General features: G+C 41.0%; 1 pseudogene; it reads right to left on the bottom strand.

Moving 5' to 3' along the window:
- Window positions 1-5,261: 5,261 nt before the first annotated feature.
- LOC107518673 lies at window positions 5,262-8,301 on the bottom strand (annotated as a pseudogene).
- Window positions 8,302-17,476: the final 9,175 nt, after the last annotated feature.

The following is a 17,476-nucleotide window of genomic DNA, read 5'->3' on the forward strand; positions in this document are numbered from 1 at the left end:
AGGCAGCCAAAATGAGGAGACAAAGAAACATGTTCCAAATGAAAGAACAAGAAAACATTCCAGAAAAGAAATAGAAAAAAAATGGAGATAAGCCATCTACCAGATGAACACTGGTTATAAGGATGTATAATGAACTTGGGAGACGAATAGATGAACTCTGTGAGAACTTCAGTAAAGAGATAAGAAACATATATAAAAGGGGTGGGGGATAGAAAACATAAAAAAGAACCAGTCAGAAATGAATAATACAATAACTGAAATGAAGAATACATTAGAGGCAATCAACAGCAGATTAGATGAAGAAAAGGATCAAATCAACAATTTAAAGACAGGTAGCAGAAATCACCCAATCAGAACAACAAAAAGGTGCCAGAAGGTGAAGAGAGAGAGCAGGGTATTAAGAACTTATTTGAAGAAATAATGACTGAAAACTTCCCTAACCTGGTAAAGAAAATAGACATACAAGTCCAGGAAGTGCAGAGAGTCCCAAACAAGATGAACCCAAAGAGGCCCACACCAAAACATATCATAATTAAAATGTTAAAGGTTAAAGACAAAGAGAATATTAAAAGCAGCAAGAGAAAAGCAGTTAGTTACTTACAGGGGAGCTCCCATAAGACCGTCAGCTGTTTGTCTGTTTGTTTGTTTGCTTGTACAGAAATATTACAGGCCAGAAGGCATTGGCATGAAATATTCAAAGTGATGATAAGCAAGGACCTACAACTAAGATTACTCTACCCAGACAAGCTATCATTTAGAATTGAAGAAAATATAAATAATTTCTCAGATGAAAAAAGCTGAAGGAATTCATTACCACCTAACTAGTATTACAAAAAATGTTAGACTTCTTTAAGAAAAAGAAAAAGAAAATTTAAAAAAATGAATAAAAAAGTCACAAAGGAAAAAAGTCTCACTGAAAAAGGCAAACATAGTAAAAGTAGTGAATCAAAGTACACTAAAGCTATAACAAAGGTTAGAAGGCAAAAGTAGGAAGATCATGTGTAATTTCAACAGTAAATTATGGGATGCACATACATCCACACACATGGAAGAATTAAAAAATGATGATAAAAACAAACATGAAGAGGGTGAGTAAAAATGGTAGTGATTTTAGAATGTGTTCAAACTTAAGCAACCATAAGCTCAGATTGCTATAAATATGTCATGGTATATATGAAGTAAGCACAAAACAAAAATCTACAAGAGATATACAAAAAATAAAGAGAAAGTAATCCAAACATAACACTACAGAAAGTCATCAACATACAAAAGAAGATAGAAAGTGAATAAGAAAGAAAGAGAAGAGTATTATGCTAAGAGAAATACGCCAGACAGAGAAAGATTTCATATGATTTCACTTATATGTGGAATCTGAAGAACAAAATAAACAAACCAACAAAACAGAAAACACTGAGGGTTGTCAGATGGGAGGGGGAATTGAGGGAGGAAAAAAGTGAAAGGATTAAAAATCTGGGGGGAAAAAAGGTGAAAGGATTAAAAAGTCCCAGGACAATCAGAGAGCCTGACACATTGGGCATCTCCCAGGGGACAGAAACCTGTGTCAGCAGGGACCCTCCTGCCCTCCTCCCAGCTGAGTCCACCCAGAGGCTCCCAGGTGTGAGCTGCCTGGCGAGGAGAGGGCTGCTCACAGCATAGCTCAGCGCATAGCGCTCAAGTCCAGAGTCTGAATGCAGGGCTCTGAGTCCTGGGTCTACCCCTCCTCAGGGAGGATCTAGAGGTGTCCCCCCAAAATGGATCTTTCTTTGATCCTCCTTTTTCTAGATAACTTTAAAGCTTTTCAATAACATTTTACAAAAGAATATTTTAAAAAATTACCAGTTATAAAATATTCACAGAAATGTAAAGTATAGCTTAAGGAATATATTCAGTAACATTTTATTAACTATGGGTGGGGTCCGGTGGGTGCAAGACTTACCAGGGGATCATTTTGTAAGTTATATAAATGTCTAACCACTACGCTGTACACCTAAAACTAATATAATATTGAACATCAACTATAATTGAAGCATGAAAAAAGTTTTTTTAAAACTTTTAACTTAAGCACACCTGCAGAGTTCCTCATGCTATGTGGGGAAACATTCCCAGGTTCTGGAGATTAGGACATGGGATCTTTGGGGGGACATTATTCTACTGACCACACTAACTCCATAGCTTTAAATAATATATTTAAACCTCTATATCTTATGCCATCAATTTTAGCACTGGCTCTTGCCTCCCCAAGTCATTCGCTCAACGAATATTTGTTCTGGGGAGTTGGGTTTACAGCACTGAACAAAACAAGGAAAACCCTTATTCCCAAAGAGTTTATGTTCTATTGTGGAAGAACAGATAATCAACTGAATAAATGAGTAAATTATGTTCCCAGCACAATTGTTTTGGGGATGATAATTGGCAAAATTTATCAAAATTTAAAATGTGTCTGCTCTTTGACCCACCAAACCCACCATTAGAAATCCATATACAAAGATACGTGTACAAGTCTTTTGTATTTTATAGTATTATTTATGACAGTAAACATTTGGAAATAATTTAAAAATTTATTAATGGAGAATTGGGTAAATAAATTGTGGTACCCAGAAACTAGAATTTATAGATTCATGCGATGCTCTTTATTCCAGGATCTGGGTTTATAGCAAATTCTGGCCTCATGGAGCACAGCTTAGCAGAGCAAAAAAGATCTCACACTGAACAAAAGAACTAGATCTTGTTGGTACAGGAGGTGATGAGTGCTGTGGAGAAAGATTAAGAAGGAGAAGAGTTGGGAAGTGCTGGTAGATGCAATTTTTGTTTGTTTTTAAACATTTTGTTTTGAAAAATCTTTAGATTTACATGAGTTGCAAAGATAGTGTAGAGGTTTCTGAAACACCTTTCCCCTGGCTTCCCCTACTGTTAACACATTACATAGCCAGGGTGCATTTATCAAGACTAGGAAATAAAGGTAGGTACAAACTATTAACTAGAGTCTTCTCTCACACAATAACATCTGAATCAGACTTGAAGGAGGCAAGGAAAGAGCTATGAGATAGTGGAGGGAAGAGTGTTCTTGGCAGAGGGAATAACCAGTGCAAACCCCATATGGTAGGAGCTACCTGGCATTTCCTCAGTACAGCAGAGCTGGCTGGAATCTGCTGAACTAGAAGAGTGGTAAGTAGTGAGGTTCACGGGTCAGGCAGCTTCTGTAGAGCCTTACAAGGTCTACCTTTTCTTCTGAGTGAAACAGGGAGGAGCCCCACTGACCAGTTCTAAGCAGAGGTGGGAGCACCATCAGATTTTAGCTGGCTCCTGCTGTGCTGAGAGTGAGGCCAGAGCAGGGAAATCAGTGGGAGCTACTACAGTAGTCTAGGTAAGAGGTCATGGGCAGCGTGGGCCTCAGGGGGTGGGAAAGAGGGATTAGATTTTAAGTAAATCTTGCTGATAAAGCATAAAACCTTTCCTCATGGACTGGACACACTCTATGGCTATTCAGGTGTTCTTTCTCATATTCCCATTGCATATCTATCAGCTCTATGAGTGAGTGTCAAGGCTATTAACACCTGCATTCTGTCCCATCCCACCTTAACCAAGCCTTCTGTCCTCTGCACATAGGTGATTCTAAAAATTAAAACCTTACAATTTTTATACAAATGTAAATTTTATATAATCATGACCATTTCACTGCCAGACAAGTAAAGAACTAGTTTCTGTACAGCATAATTTATCCACCCATTTCTTCATCAGTAAATTGTTAAATTGTTCCCCACTCTTTGCTACTATAAATAATGCTAAATAGAACAAAATTGTACACGATTATTAATGATAGATTTTCTGGGTCAAAGAGCAGGCACATTTTAAATTTTGATCAATTCTCCCAATTTATCCTCTGAATAACAATTGAGCTGCCATCAACAGTGATGGCAACGGCCATTTTCCCACCTTAAATAATTTCAATCTTTAACATTGTTTTCAATTTAGCCAGCAAAATAAAATCTATTGTTATTTTTATTTTCTTGTATATTTACAAGGAAAATCTTCCTGTATATTTACAGCATCTTTTCATGTACTTATTTGCCAATTGCATTTCTTTTTCTGTAAGTTACTAGTCTAGATACACTGCTCATTTTTCTATTGGGATTTTTATCTTCTACTCACTAATTTATAAAACAGTTCTATGGATTCTAGATATGGTTGGTTTGTTAGCTCATACATATATCTCCATGTCTAATGCTTGTTTTTCTAACTAATCCATGTTTATTCTTAAACAAGATTTTAAAATGTTGGTGTCAAACATATCTGTCATTTCCATCAAGGCTTCTGTTTTGTTATTTATTTCCTGTACTTTAATAATCAGGTATGTATGGTTGGTTCTTTAATCTGCAATAAACTTCGTGTGTATGGTGTGAGGTAAAGATCTATTTTTCCTATTTTGTCATATGAATACCCAGTTGTCCCACTGCCATGTATAAAATGTATTTTACATTAAATCCTCAAATAGATGTGGGTCCTTTTCCAGAATCTTTATTCTGCTTCATGATTCATTTACTTTGGTCTGTTCTAATATCACATTTTCAAACTCTCTTACTTCTATAGGATGTTTTCACACTTTGTAAGGCCATCTTCTCACCACCACCACCATTATGTAAAATTAGATTGCACTCTTGTACATTTCCATGTCTAGATGAACATTAAAATCAAGTCAAGTTCAATTAAAAATAATTCCCTTAAGATTTGTTCTGGAATTGCATTGAATTGTAGACTAAGACAAAAAGTGGACTCTTTACAACACTGAGACTCCCATACAGGAAAAATGGTAGGCAATGCCGTTCAGTCTTTTATGTTTTCCATTAAAATTTTATCATATTCTTATACCTATTTAATTCGTTTACTGTCATGTTGTTTGTGACTTTTCTTGCTGTCATAAAAGTCAGGAATGTTGTTTATTGTTATAGCTTTTTGACTGCACTGTTGGCCCCAATGATGATCCCCTTTGTTTATCTATGCCCTTTGCCATATGACTTTATGGTGCTCTCACCTGGACTGAGGTATCCTACCCTCAACCCCAACACTTTTTTTCCTGATATGTCTGGCTAAAGGTTTATCAATTTTGTTTATCATTTCAAAGAACGAGCTCTTGGATTCATTGATCTTTTTTGTTTGTTTGTTTTTGTTTTTAGATTCTATTTAATTTATTTCCACTCTGATCTTTATCATTTCCTTTCTTCTACTCACTTTGGACTTTGTTTACTTTTATTTTTCTAGTTCCTTTAAGTGTAAGGTTAAATTGTTTATTTGGAATTTTCTTATTGCTTCTTTTTGAAAAACAGAACACTCTTTATTAATAAAATCATTGGGATCCAGTGAGAAAAAGTTCTTCTCAAATTTTTTAAATCAAAGATCATACAACTTTTTAGCTACAATCTTAACTGAATAACAAAGCAAATATTTACTAACCTCTAAATCATAATAGTGAAATGATGACTAATAACTAGAAAGATATGCTTTCCCTCAAATTAACCAAATCAACACTTTTTGTGTATTTTAAAGAAGCCGCAAAAGTTAAACTTTCCATTGGTTACTGTCAACACAGTTGCATCTGGACCTGTTTTGAGAACCAAATTACAAACCCTAGAACACAGAAACATCTGCTTGGCTGTAATTACACAGCCACTCATCTCACAGTATGCCATTCCCATATTTTTTTTCACAGTAAGTAAATTGGTGATATAAGTTCACAATGATAAATCATAAAGATAACAATACTATGAATATTAATTTCATATCTTAAGTGGTATGGTATATTTTTAAAAATATATTTATACGGTGTGAACTGGTCTGCTTCATACAGTGTGAGAGAAACTGCAGGCTTTAGAGATCCAGTTTATATAATCAAATCCTAGAGTTATACAAATATACATATTTTTAATTTACTCTAAAAATTCAAAGCAAATCAAATTTTAGGGACAAAGTTAAATATAGTACCATAACAACTAGAATGCACAAAGATGAAACCAATGTTATCAGAAGTTCTGCATAATTACACTAAAAAAACAGTTGTTGAACTTTGTAAATTTTCAGATTTAAAAAAATTAGAAATGAAATCTGTCTTGTGTTTTATTCTATAACTCAGAATTATAATAATGATGCCAATGTTTAATTATAGTGGTGATTCTTAAACCTTCCTTCCTATTTATGTTTATATTACTGATTTGCTGTATTGATGAAAAGTCCACAGAGACAAAAAACACACACCTTCTTAAAAGGCTGACCAACAAAATAATCCTTTTTCCAGACCCTAAAGTTATGACTTTTCATGGACTCCAGAGCTGAACCAGGACACTCAAGAGAAACAGCTTTCTCCAAGGTGCCCATTATTTGCTTATTTTCCACTGTGCATCTTTTCCCCCAAGAAGGGATCTGACATAACATGCTCTCCTTGTCCACAGGAGAGCTGTCTTAAGTAAAAGTCAAGCTCATTTTTGTTGGTTTATTTGGAGACTAGGTATTCCAGGTAGCAACTAACACATTTCTGGAGAACTTTAATATTCCTGGACTCTTGACTTACCTTTCCTGAGGATCATACCGCAAATAGAAACCTTTACTCCAGAGAGTGGAGGCAACTGGTAAGTTATGATTACTTATTGTAGAACTACTTAGCAAGGAGAAAAGAGATCAGTAAGCAAGTGTCATGGAATGGATTCAAGGCCAAAGACTTTTTGATTTTTCAATGAAGACCCTCCAGTTCCTACCAATTATTATGGCATAATCCAGTCTTATGCCCTGAGATGCTGGTTGGGTGCTGATGCCCTCTTAGGTGTGAGAGACCAAGCCGAGGGCTTTTGGTGGCTGACTTCAGTGCAGCTTGCCGTGCACCAGGGTAGAGTAAAGTCATGTGTTCTGCTTGTTTGAAAGGCAACTTCTCATTGGAATAATAGTGTACCACTTCCAGAATGCTGTCAAAGACTGTGTTCATCTGATTCAGTGTATACTCGTTGTCTTAGTTCTGAGCCACTGTGATATGGATATATCCTTGACTAGTTTTTAATGCAATGGAGTACCTACTGGTCCCTGACTTGCTATTTCAAACCAGGTAACCAGCTTCTTTGCATGAATGTAGTTACTCTCAGCCTTGGCACTGGTGATGACACCGTGAGACCAAGGCTGCTTCTCCAGAGGCAGGACCAGATCTACTGTTTCCCACTCACTATGGTCAAAGAGAGTTGACTTCAAGATCAGAGTACAGCTCTGCTGTCAATAGTGCTGAGTCTCCCCCTTCATGGAAGGTTGCTCAGAGCCTTCAAAATGAACTGACAGCGCCCGCATAATCTACTCCTTCTTCCACTCTCAGGGCTGCTCAACTTGGCAACAGGCCACTTGTCCATGGTCAGCCAGCCAAGAATGTCCACAGACAGCACCTTCTGCTTGCCACCACTCCACAATAGGTGGCCTGCTTTTAGGGTGTGCCATACAGCTGCTGCAGCTTCCTCAACCCTTGGCCAGTGCCTCCAAATTCACTCCAGTCTCCCCAGGCTCACAGAGGCTGTTGAGCAGTTCAAGCATCTTCACCAGGGGATCTTTGGAACCTCAGCTTCTAATTTCTGTTATTATTTGCTGTGCATCATAGGGTTCCATGTAACCATCATTCTCTCCTACTCTCTTTATCCCTTTGATCTTTCTTCCTTTTGGCCTCATACAGGTCACCATAGTCTTCTAAAATGATGACCATGTTTTGCTATTTAGTAGTCTTGCCCTTGTCCAGTTCAGGACCCTGGAAAGAAGAAAAAGAGGACATAGAGGAAGAGCTGCTGCTGCTACTGCTGCTCTTCCATTCTTCTCCCCAGTGTCCACCTTGATAAGCCTATTGATGTAGGTGTTGCAGCCTAAGCTCTTGCCTGCACTTTAGTGGGACTCATCTTTGGTGGCCCAGGTGTTCCAGTGGCCTTTGCCTGTGGTGACCTGAATTAGTCCCTGCAGGCTGTCCTGGTGACAGCTGACTGCCCTTGTGGGGATGGGGGCTGATTCTGGCCCTGCCGCACCCCAGCTCAGCCGCTGAGTTCTTGTAGCCCTTGCCCATGATGGCCCCCACACTGTCTGCCTCCAAGTTCTTGTGTAGTTTGCTGCCCCCAGCGCTGCCTGGCTTGGCCTGCTCCTACACAGTCTTCAGGTTCAAGGGGAACTACTTGAATCACTTGGCTGCCATGAGGGGTGGCTGCCAGTGCAGTTTGGGAGTGCTGTCGCTGCTGGGCAAGCACGCAAGGAGGCCAAGCCCAGACACAGAGAGCAGCTAGGGGTTGGGGGCTACTGCATTCCCCAGGGATGGGGAACTGGAGGCTCTGGGGAGGACTTGAAATTACTACTCAGTGTCCCAGGCCATTGGTCACCTGTTCCTAACAGGGTGGAGGCCCTCTGGTACAGGGTGGGGACTATAGGATGCTGAGCACACAGGGCACAGCTGTTACTCTAGACATAGACAGTGACAGACAAAATGACAGGAGGCCCTGCCCAGGCTCTTCCTCAGTGTCTGCATGGGGAGGAAGCAGGGCATTGAAGCCCTGGACAATGATGCCCACAATCCCAAGAAGTAGAGGTCACTGAATGGACTTAGTCCGAATGTCCCCAGCACATACAGGGCCCTTTTATTTCTTGAGGTAGGCCTCTATTGCTATGAATTTGCCTCTTAGGACTGCTTTCACGGTGTTGTTCTGTTTTCATTTTCATTTATCTCAAAGTATGTTTGGATTTCTTCCTTGATTTCATCGTCAACCCATTCATCATTTATTAGCATGCTATTTAGCCTCCATGTGTTTGTATTTTTTTCAGTTTTTTTCTTGTAATTGATTTTCGGTTTCATACCACTGCCATCGGAGAAGATACTTGATATGATTTCAATCTTCTTAAATTTATTAAGACTTGTTTTGTGGTCTAATGCAGTCTTGCTTGAAAACGTTCCATTGCACTTGAGAAGTATGTATATTTTGCTGTTTTAGATGAAATGCTTTAAAAATATTAATCAAATCTATATGGTCTAATGTGTCATTTAAGCCACTGTTTCCTTGTTGATTTTCTGTCTAGGAAAATCTATCCCTTGGTGTCAGTGGGAAGTTGAAGTCCCTTATTATGACTGTACTATTGTCAATCTCTTCCTTTATGTTGGTCAATATTTGCTTTATATATTTAGATGCTCTTATGTTGGGTGCATAAGTGTTTACTAGGGTTATGTCCTTTTGTTGGATTGATCCCTTTATTATTAAGTAATGCCCTTTTTGTCTCTTATTATAGCCTTTGTTTTAAAGTCTATTTAGTCTAATATAAGTATTGTGACCCCAGCTTTTTTTTTATTGCCATTTGCATAAAATATATTTTTCCACTTCTTTACTTTCAGTCTGCGTGTGTCTCAATCTGAAATGGGTCTCTTGTAGACAGCATACATATAAGTCTTGTTCTCTTATCCATTCTGCTATCCTATGGTTTTTGATTGAAGCAATTAATTCATTTACATTTAAAGTGATTATTGATAGATACATGGTAATTGCCATTTTATTAGTTATATTTATGTTTTCCTTCTTTTTCTTAAAGAATTCTCTTTTCAACATTTCTTATAATACTGGATTGGGGATGATGAATTCCTTTAGCATTTTTCTGTCTGAGAAGCTCTTAATCTCAAACCTTCAGTTTTAATTGATAGCTTTGCTGAGTAGAGTAGTTTTGGTAGTAGGTAGTAGCTTTTCATCACTTTAAATATTTCATGCCAGTCCCTGTAGCCTGGAAAGTTTCTGTTGAGAAATCAGCTGATAGTCTTATGGGAGCTTGTAAGCAACTAGCTTCCTTTTTCTTGCTGCTTTTAAGATTTTCTCTTTGTCTTCAAGCTCTGCCATTTTATTTGTGATGTATTTTGGTGTGGGCCTATTTGAATTCATCTCATTTGGGTCTCTCTGTGCTTTCTGCACTTCTTTGTTTATTTCCTTCTCCAGGTTAGGGAAGATTTCAGTCATTATTTCTTCAGATAGGTTCTCAATCCTTTGCTCTCTCTCTCTTCTCGTTCTGGTACCCCTATCATGTGAATGTTGGTATGCTTGATCTTGTCCCAGAGGTTCCTTAAACTTTTCTGCTACTTTGTCTTCCAAATGGCAGATTCGGTCCTCTGCTTCATCTAATCTGCTGTCAATTCCTTATAGTATATTCTTCATTTCAGATATCATATTCTTCATTTCTGACTGGTTCTTTTTTTATGTAAGGTTCTATGTTTCCTATCTCTTTGTTGAATCTTTCACTGAGATCATCTATTCTTCTCCTAAGTTCATTGAGCATCCTTATAATCAGTGTTTTTGAATTCTGTATCTGTTAGGTTGCTTGCCTCTATTTCATTTAATTCTTTTTCTGGAGTTTTCTCCTGTTCTTTCATTTGGGACATGTTTCTTTCTTTTCTCATTTTGTCTGTGTTTGTTTATATGTATTAGGTAGATTTGCTACATCTCCCAGTCTTGGTCAGGTGGCCTTATGTAGTAGATGTCCTATGTGGCCCAGTGTCAGTCTTCCTGATCATCTGCTTCAAGTACTCCAAGAGTGTTCCTTATGTGGGTTCTGTGTTCCCTCCAGTTGTAGTTGAGCTTTGATTGTTGTTGGTATGTCGGTGGGTGGGATTGACTCTAAGGCTGATTGGCAGTGAGTATTGGCCCACAGCATTTGAGCTGCCATGTGAAGCTGACCCCACAGAGTGGAATTCGCTCAAGCTGACTCATATACTTGTTGAGGCCACCCTTTGGGTTTGCTACTTATGGGGCTAATCAGGTAGTTCTCTGTTGTTGTTTGAAGCCAGCCTCCAGGTCTGTTGGTTCTGGAGTCTCTTGGGAGAGGCTTCCCTGCAGGCCAAGGTCAGCCACCGCCTGTGACCATCCAGGGGCTACCTGGTCAAAGGTACGAAGCTATCTGTGGTTGGTCACTATCTGTGTAGGACATAATGCCTGTGGACTCCTTCTCAGCACTGGAACTCTGGGCTGGGGAGCCTGTTGTGGGGTTGGGGTCCCTCACTCCTCTGGGGGTGCCTCCACAGCTCAGATATCCCTCCTGATGCACAATGCCCCAAATGGGTGTAGGGGCAGCCCCTCTCACATCTTTTACCAGTCATGATGTGACCTCTTCATTATATCCTTAGTTATAGAAGTTTTGTTAAGCTAGTCTTTAGATGGTTCTCCAGGCCGATTGTTCTATAATTTAGTTGTAATTTTAATGCAGTCATGGAAGGAGGCAAGCACAGTGTTTACCTATTCTATCATCTTGCCTAGAACTTCCCAATTGGGTTTATCATATTTATCACCTGATATTTATCAGCAGTGGCTTGAACACATTGGATTTTAGTTCTCTCTACTGTTAAGTGTGTAATTATCTGTGAATGAACACTGAGAAGAAGCTACTTAAATAGGGTCCCTTGATTTTTTTTTTGTCAAGGGAATGGACTTGCTCTCTAAGAGATCTGCCTGCAAGCAAGAGATGTCCAAGTACCAATGCTGGAGAACATTTGACCTGATAAAATGTCTGTGGAGAGAGTACTGTATTCATTTAGCAAAAATGTTTATTATGCCTCTTGAGGTTAAGAGGGTGGGTTTACTGGGAATGCTCAAGTAACAACGAGTAGTATAAAAATGCTGCCAATGATAATAGCTTTTACTACCTGCAAGTCTCTGTTCTATGTGCATTTCATTTGTTAACTCATTTAGTCCACACACTGATCCTATGAAGAAGATGCCATTATTGTCCTGTACAGATGAGGAAACTTAGGCAGGAAGAGGTTATGTGAGTCCAGGGAGTCTGGCTCTAAATTCTGTGTATTTAAAGAAGCAAGGAATTCAAAGTTCTAAGGGGAAGAGGGAGAAGTTTGAAGGGGACAGAAGGGACAAACACAAAAAACAAGTCCCAGGGTGCCTCGCAGAGAAGGTGATAGTTAGATTCAGTTATAATCTTTACTTATATTATATATAATATAGTTTTATTATTTAAATCATACATAACAGTATATATGGTGGTTGTGTAATTTAAACTCTATAAGTGTGTGTATAGTCTGCTACTTAGCTATAGTTATGTTATTGTATTATAATTTAATTAGTATATATGTTATATAATTTATGTGTTTTTATTAGCATATTATATATTATGTTATAATTATATTATGTACATATAAATTATATAATTAAAATAAAACTTAGTAGATATTCTAATTATATTATTTTATTATATTATTTCAACAGAAATATCAAATAAGGGTTTTCCGAGTGAAACCACTGGGCCGTGGGGCCCCACAAACATTCAGTAAAGGTGGCACAGATGGTTCTTGCCATAGTGGCTGGCCTCTCAGGACCAGTGGAGGGATCAAGTGTGAAAACTGGGTCTGTGGGAGAAATCAGAGCCTGCTGGGCTGATGAGAGGTGTCATCGCTACCTGGAAAACATGTTCCTTGATGTGAAACTAGGATGCCAGTAGCCCTCAGCCCAGGATGGGGCATGAATTTTAGCTGTGCACCCAGATTCCTAGCAAAGCCCATTAGCTCAGGAGAGTTGGGGAGAGAAGAGCTCCTACCACTCACCACATCACCACCCCCAAGTCCTCCTTCAAGCTGACATGCACAGAAAGGCCACAATTTCAGCCTCCAAAGTGGGACCCAGAACTCCTCTGCGTGGTGCATTCATGGGTCCTGGGTGTCCTCTGAGGGAGCAGTCGTCCACTTATCTGTCCTGCCAGCATCTCTAAGCCAGTGTAAGTGTCTACTTTTTGTCCAAGGCTTCAGTGGGATGAGGAACACCCATGACCACTTGTTGTGGGAGCAGACATATGGCCTTATTCCTCCTTCCAGCTGAGTCCTCTGAGGACAGCTGTTCAACGAGTTACCAATTTATCCCATATAAATGAGGCACCCAGCCTAATTTCTTCATTTTTTTTTGCACCAGACAGAGACTTCTCAGGGAAGGGAGAAATACAAAATAAGACATCAAGAAGTGTGCCTAGTCTAAACTGTTCTTTTAAAAGGCAAAGACTTCTCTGGGAAAAAGGGAAGTCCTCAGAGGGACACTTCAAGCATTTGCACAAAGCTAGTCTATTTGTACAGACTGGTATTATGTTATTACTTGTATATTGCAAACCTTTCTTCTCTTTCTGTGACCATATTTGGCATCTGTATTTAGATTTTAAAACTCAGTTGCCATACTTTAGATTCATGTCTACATAAACGTATATTCACTCTTGTAGTCTGACATTTCCAGCTCTGATTGCCCTGCTCTTGAGCTGGCTCTTCATTCTTCTCATCTCTCATTCAGGTAGCTGATGTCTCTGATGTAATCTTTTGATGAGAGCTGTGGCGATCCCTCTCCTCTCCAGTACCAGTACCACCCCATTCTGAGACTGCTCTCATGTTTTTCAATATTAGCTCAACTCAGAGTCAAGGCCCAGTTCACAGAACTGGATGCTGGGAACAGGCAGGAACAGCGATGCCAGTGGGTCCTCAGGCCTCCAAAGCTCCCAGAGTTAGAGCAGATAAACTGAGCTTACTTGGAAGCTTACTTGGTCTCAGGGTCCAGACCTCACTCCATGAAAGTCTCCTTGCAAGGCCCCCAGGTGCCCTTCCTGGGTAGGCCTGACTTCATGAGGTGTGAGCTATGTCTGAGATTCCTAGCCTTTATCTCAGATATGTTTCTCTGGTGGGATGCACTTCTTTGATTTCTGCATTTTTCTCCTTTCTGCCTTAAAGCTTGTCACCTCTCCTCCATTATGCAATGAGTCTGCTATTTTCAAAATGCGAACTTACTCTGTCTTCACACAACCTAAGGGATCAGTGTAGTCACACTGGTTTTACATAAGGACCCTGAGGTTCAGAGAGGCCAACAAGGCTTATGTGGGCTCAATTCTAAGTTTCTGCCTCCAAGACCCACCTGCATGCTCTCCTCCCCTCCGTGGGTGGGGTATATTCCCAGTCTTCCACTTACGTCATGTGTGTATATAGTTATAATTGAATATTATATTGTTTAGTGATGTATTATATCATTGTATTATAATTATATGCATTAGTATGTTAAATATGTCACATATGTTATGTACAGTATTAGTATTATGTTAGTTGTTCTGGAATCTGATCAGGAAACTCCAGTATCTAGGTACTGGTTTTACATTTTCTGCCCTCCATACCTATCTATTCCATTTTTATATTCCTTCTTGGCTAGGTTCTGGAAAATCCATGTGAGCTTGTCCTCCATAGCAGCTCTTGGAAGCCTGCACCACCTATCCCTTCCCTGCTGTCTCCAAGGCAGATTTTAATTCTGCTATTGCGGATTTTGTTCCCTTGCGATATTTTCTCATCTCTTCTATCCATCTCTGTACCTGGTCCTGTCACTCTTCTCTTTCAGCTAGGACCCCCTTGTGGCCTCCCAGGAGCCACAAGGAATTTTTCATCTGTCAAAGATAACAGGAAATTTCAAAATATGCTTTTCTGGGTCATGCAGTAGATCACTGAGGTATGCACTTTCTTTGAGTCTTCTGAATGCTGTTCCCTTTGCCTCTAACTACAGTCTTTTAACAGGCCCCATGACATTAGTCATCTTTACCTAACTTTAAATAAAGCAAAGTCTGCTTAGACTTGGTATTTGTCACAAAGAGGATTGATCTTGTCCCCATGATGGGCCCCTTAATGTGATGTTCCAAGCCCCTCATCTCATTGACAGCAGGTTAACATGCCCATTCCCAACAGTTTCTCCTCATACCCATTACCCAGGCCTTTGATACTCTGAACCAACAGAACATAAGAAAAGTTACAGTTCCCTAAAAGCCCTGACCCCAGGTCTTTCTGCTCTGTCTCTCTAGCTCCACGGGCACTTATTAGGATTCTAGGTCTTATTCAAGAGTAGACACTAATGGCTTTATAAGGGTTTTGTTTTACTTTTGTTCTATGAGTCAGGATTCTGTCACTTGCAGCCTTGGTTTGCCAAAGTGTCATAGCTCTTCTGTTCCTACAGGGTTTCCCTTCATGATACCCTGCTGTGGATCCTGGAAGCCTGCTCTTTGGTCCCATACCTGCCAGTGACACCCATTCCGAGAATGTGGACAAAGCTATGGGTGAGCTGAACCCATGTAGCTCCACCATGACCTGGGCATGCTGCGCGGGCACCTATCTGCCAGGTTCTAGGAGGTGAATGGCATGCTGTGTGTATGGCACCAGGCTTGGGGCCAGACCACAACGGGTTTTCTTACAATGGAAATTCAACTCCTACTCTCTCCTCTTTTATCCTTGAATAGAACCCCCAAATTTTAACTGTGTCCATAACCTCTCAGATTATGACACATATTCCATCTTTCCTTGCAGTAGATGAGGCCAAGCAAATTATGTTATGGCCAATGGGACATGAGTAGACAGGCATGTGCAGATCCAGCCCATGCCTTCGCAGGGAGGGAGGGAACACATGACCCCTCACCAGCTTTCCACAGGCTGGCCCAGTACCCTGGTGAGCCATCACGGACCAACATCCTAGGGCATGGAGGGCAACGAGAGAGGAGCTCAGGTGCCCCACACTAGAGCCACCATATTAGTTTGGACGGCTTTCTTTTAGACTGTTTAAATAGAGAAAAACTTCTACTTTGTGTAAGCCATGGTATTTGGGGGTTTCTTTGTTATGGTAGCCTATACTTTGCATGATATGATGCTCAATAAATGGTACTTCCCTCCCCTCTGTGTGTCTTTAAAAAGGGGTATCATGCAGGGCAGGGTGCCAGGGTGTTAAGGCTAGATTTCTGGTCTACAACCTTCCAGAATCATCCCCTATTACAAACAATTGTGGGCCCATTGGCTCACATCGCTACCTGCTTTATTGGCTATCAGGCCAAGACAAACACTCTTCTTCCAGCCACAAAAGTAACAAAGGGTTACAAAGGTGGTGGCATGGGGGTCTCCCAGAGGCAGGAAACAAGCTAGGCGCTTCAACAAAATTCCCAGTGCACTCATAGGTCCCATTGCAGTGGCACTGGCTGCAGCAGAAGACCAGAGGCTCTGTCTACCCAGGCTCTCCATCTGGCCTGGAGGCAAGCTCACATCCTGGAAAGAGTCTTTGCTGCTGTTCAAAGTCACTCATGCACTCTCATTTACCATTCGCCACCATGCTGTGAACTAGAGATATTCATCCCTGTTCTGCAGGGTGTAAAAGCTCAAAACCAGAGAAGTTTAAGAAACCCACCCAAAGTGGGGGGAGCAAGGATCAAGAGGCAGTCCCCTTCACTCACGGCCCTTCCCTTCACACCTCCTCACTCTATTGTACTGCCCACCCAAGGAAGGTGCGTGGCAAGGATGTGAACACACTACTCATCAGGTGAGGAGTCTGGATCCGGATCACCCCACCACACACAGCCATCCTAGTCTTGGCCCAGACATAGGGTCAGCAGGGGCCTGCAGGCTCAGAGTAAATGGGCTGTTGGGGCCATCCACTAAGATGTAAGGAGTGGTGTCCCAGATTAGTACCCTGCACCATGGATACATGTGCTCACAGTTTCCTGCAAAGAGACTGTCCTGACCCCTAGTGTCCCTCTTATCTAGGCAGCATTGCTTGTTTACGGGCAAAGAGAGACTATGTTAACGTGTCTAGAAATCAATGCCTAACTTCCCCAGGGCATGTTTGGACACAGAGAGTACCTCCAGTCAGGAGAAATGGGCAGAGGTCACAAAGTCGAAGTCGAATCCTTTACCCAGGACCAGGGCCAGTCTCTGAGGGTATCACTGAGAAATACTTGCCCCAACTTGCATCAGGCTCCTGGAGAGAGGATCACCTCTGGAAGGTCCTCCCTTGCCACTTAATATCACAGGAGAACCATAGCCACTGAGTCTGGCCTTCCCTGCCCACAGCCTCTCTTGACTCTCTGGTCCCCACCACCCTAGCTCCCAGCCTGCCCAAGGTATGCAAGTGCTCTAACTGTGCACGTGCTCATAGAGACCTCACGCATCTGGGGAATTTGGGGAAGCTTTGTCTCCCCAAAGCTCTGAGTAGCAGGGGAGGATGGAGGTGGTGGCCAAACTCCATACACCAGCCCTCTGAGTCTTATCTGTCTGGCCAAGACTCCTAATCCATTCATGACCAGCCATGCAAGTGGGAAGTAATATGTCATTACCTAGGGAAGTCCAGGAGCGGAAATTATCTGATCCTCCCACTCCTACATAGTGCATTCAGTGGCTTCACAGTAAATGCTTGATGGACTGCATAGAGGGTAGGAATTGCAAAGTGTCAAGCAAGTCTCCAACAGTAAATCAGAGGAGTAGTGACCCCTGTAGGCCCGGGCTAGCCCATGGTGGCATCCCATAGGTAACACGGGAAAGGGGTTGGATTTGAGGTTTACAGCCAAAAGGAGAGGAAGCTCCTTGCCCTCCAGAAAACTAGAATGAGCAAACACCCAACAGCCAGGCTAAAGTGAGGCTGTGTAGGAAGCCTGCATCTCTGGGCCAGGGGTTTGACCCCAAAGGGGC

Source organism: Rousettus aegyptiacus, unplaced genomic scaffold (genome assembly GCF_014176215.1).
Source record: "Rousettus aegyptiacus isolate mRouAeg1 unplaced genomic scaffold, mRouAeg1.p scaffold_m13_p_12, whole genome shotgun sequence".
Lineage (NCBI taxonomy): Eukaryota > Metazoa > Chordata > Mammalia > Chiroptera > Pteropodidae > Rousettus > Rousettus aegyptiacus.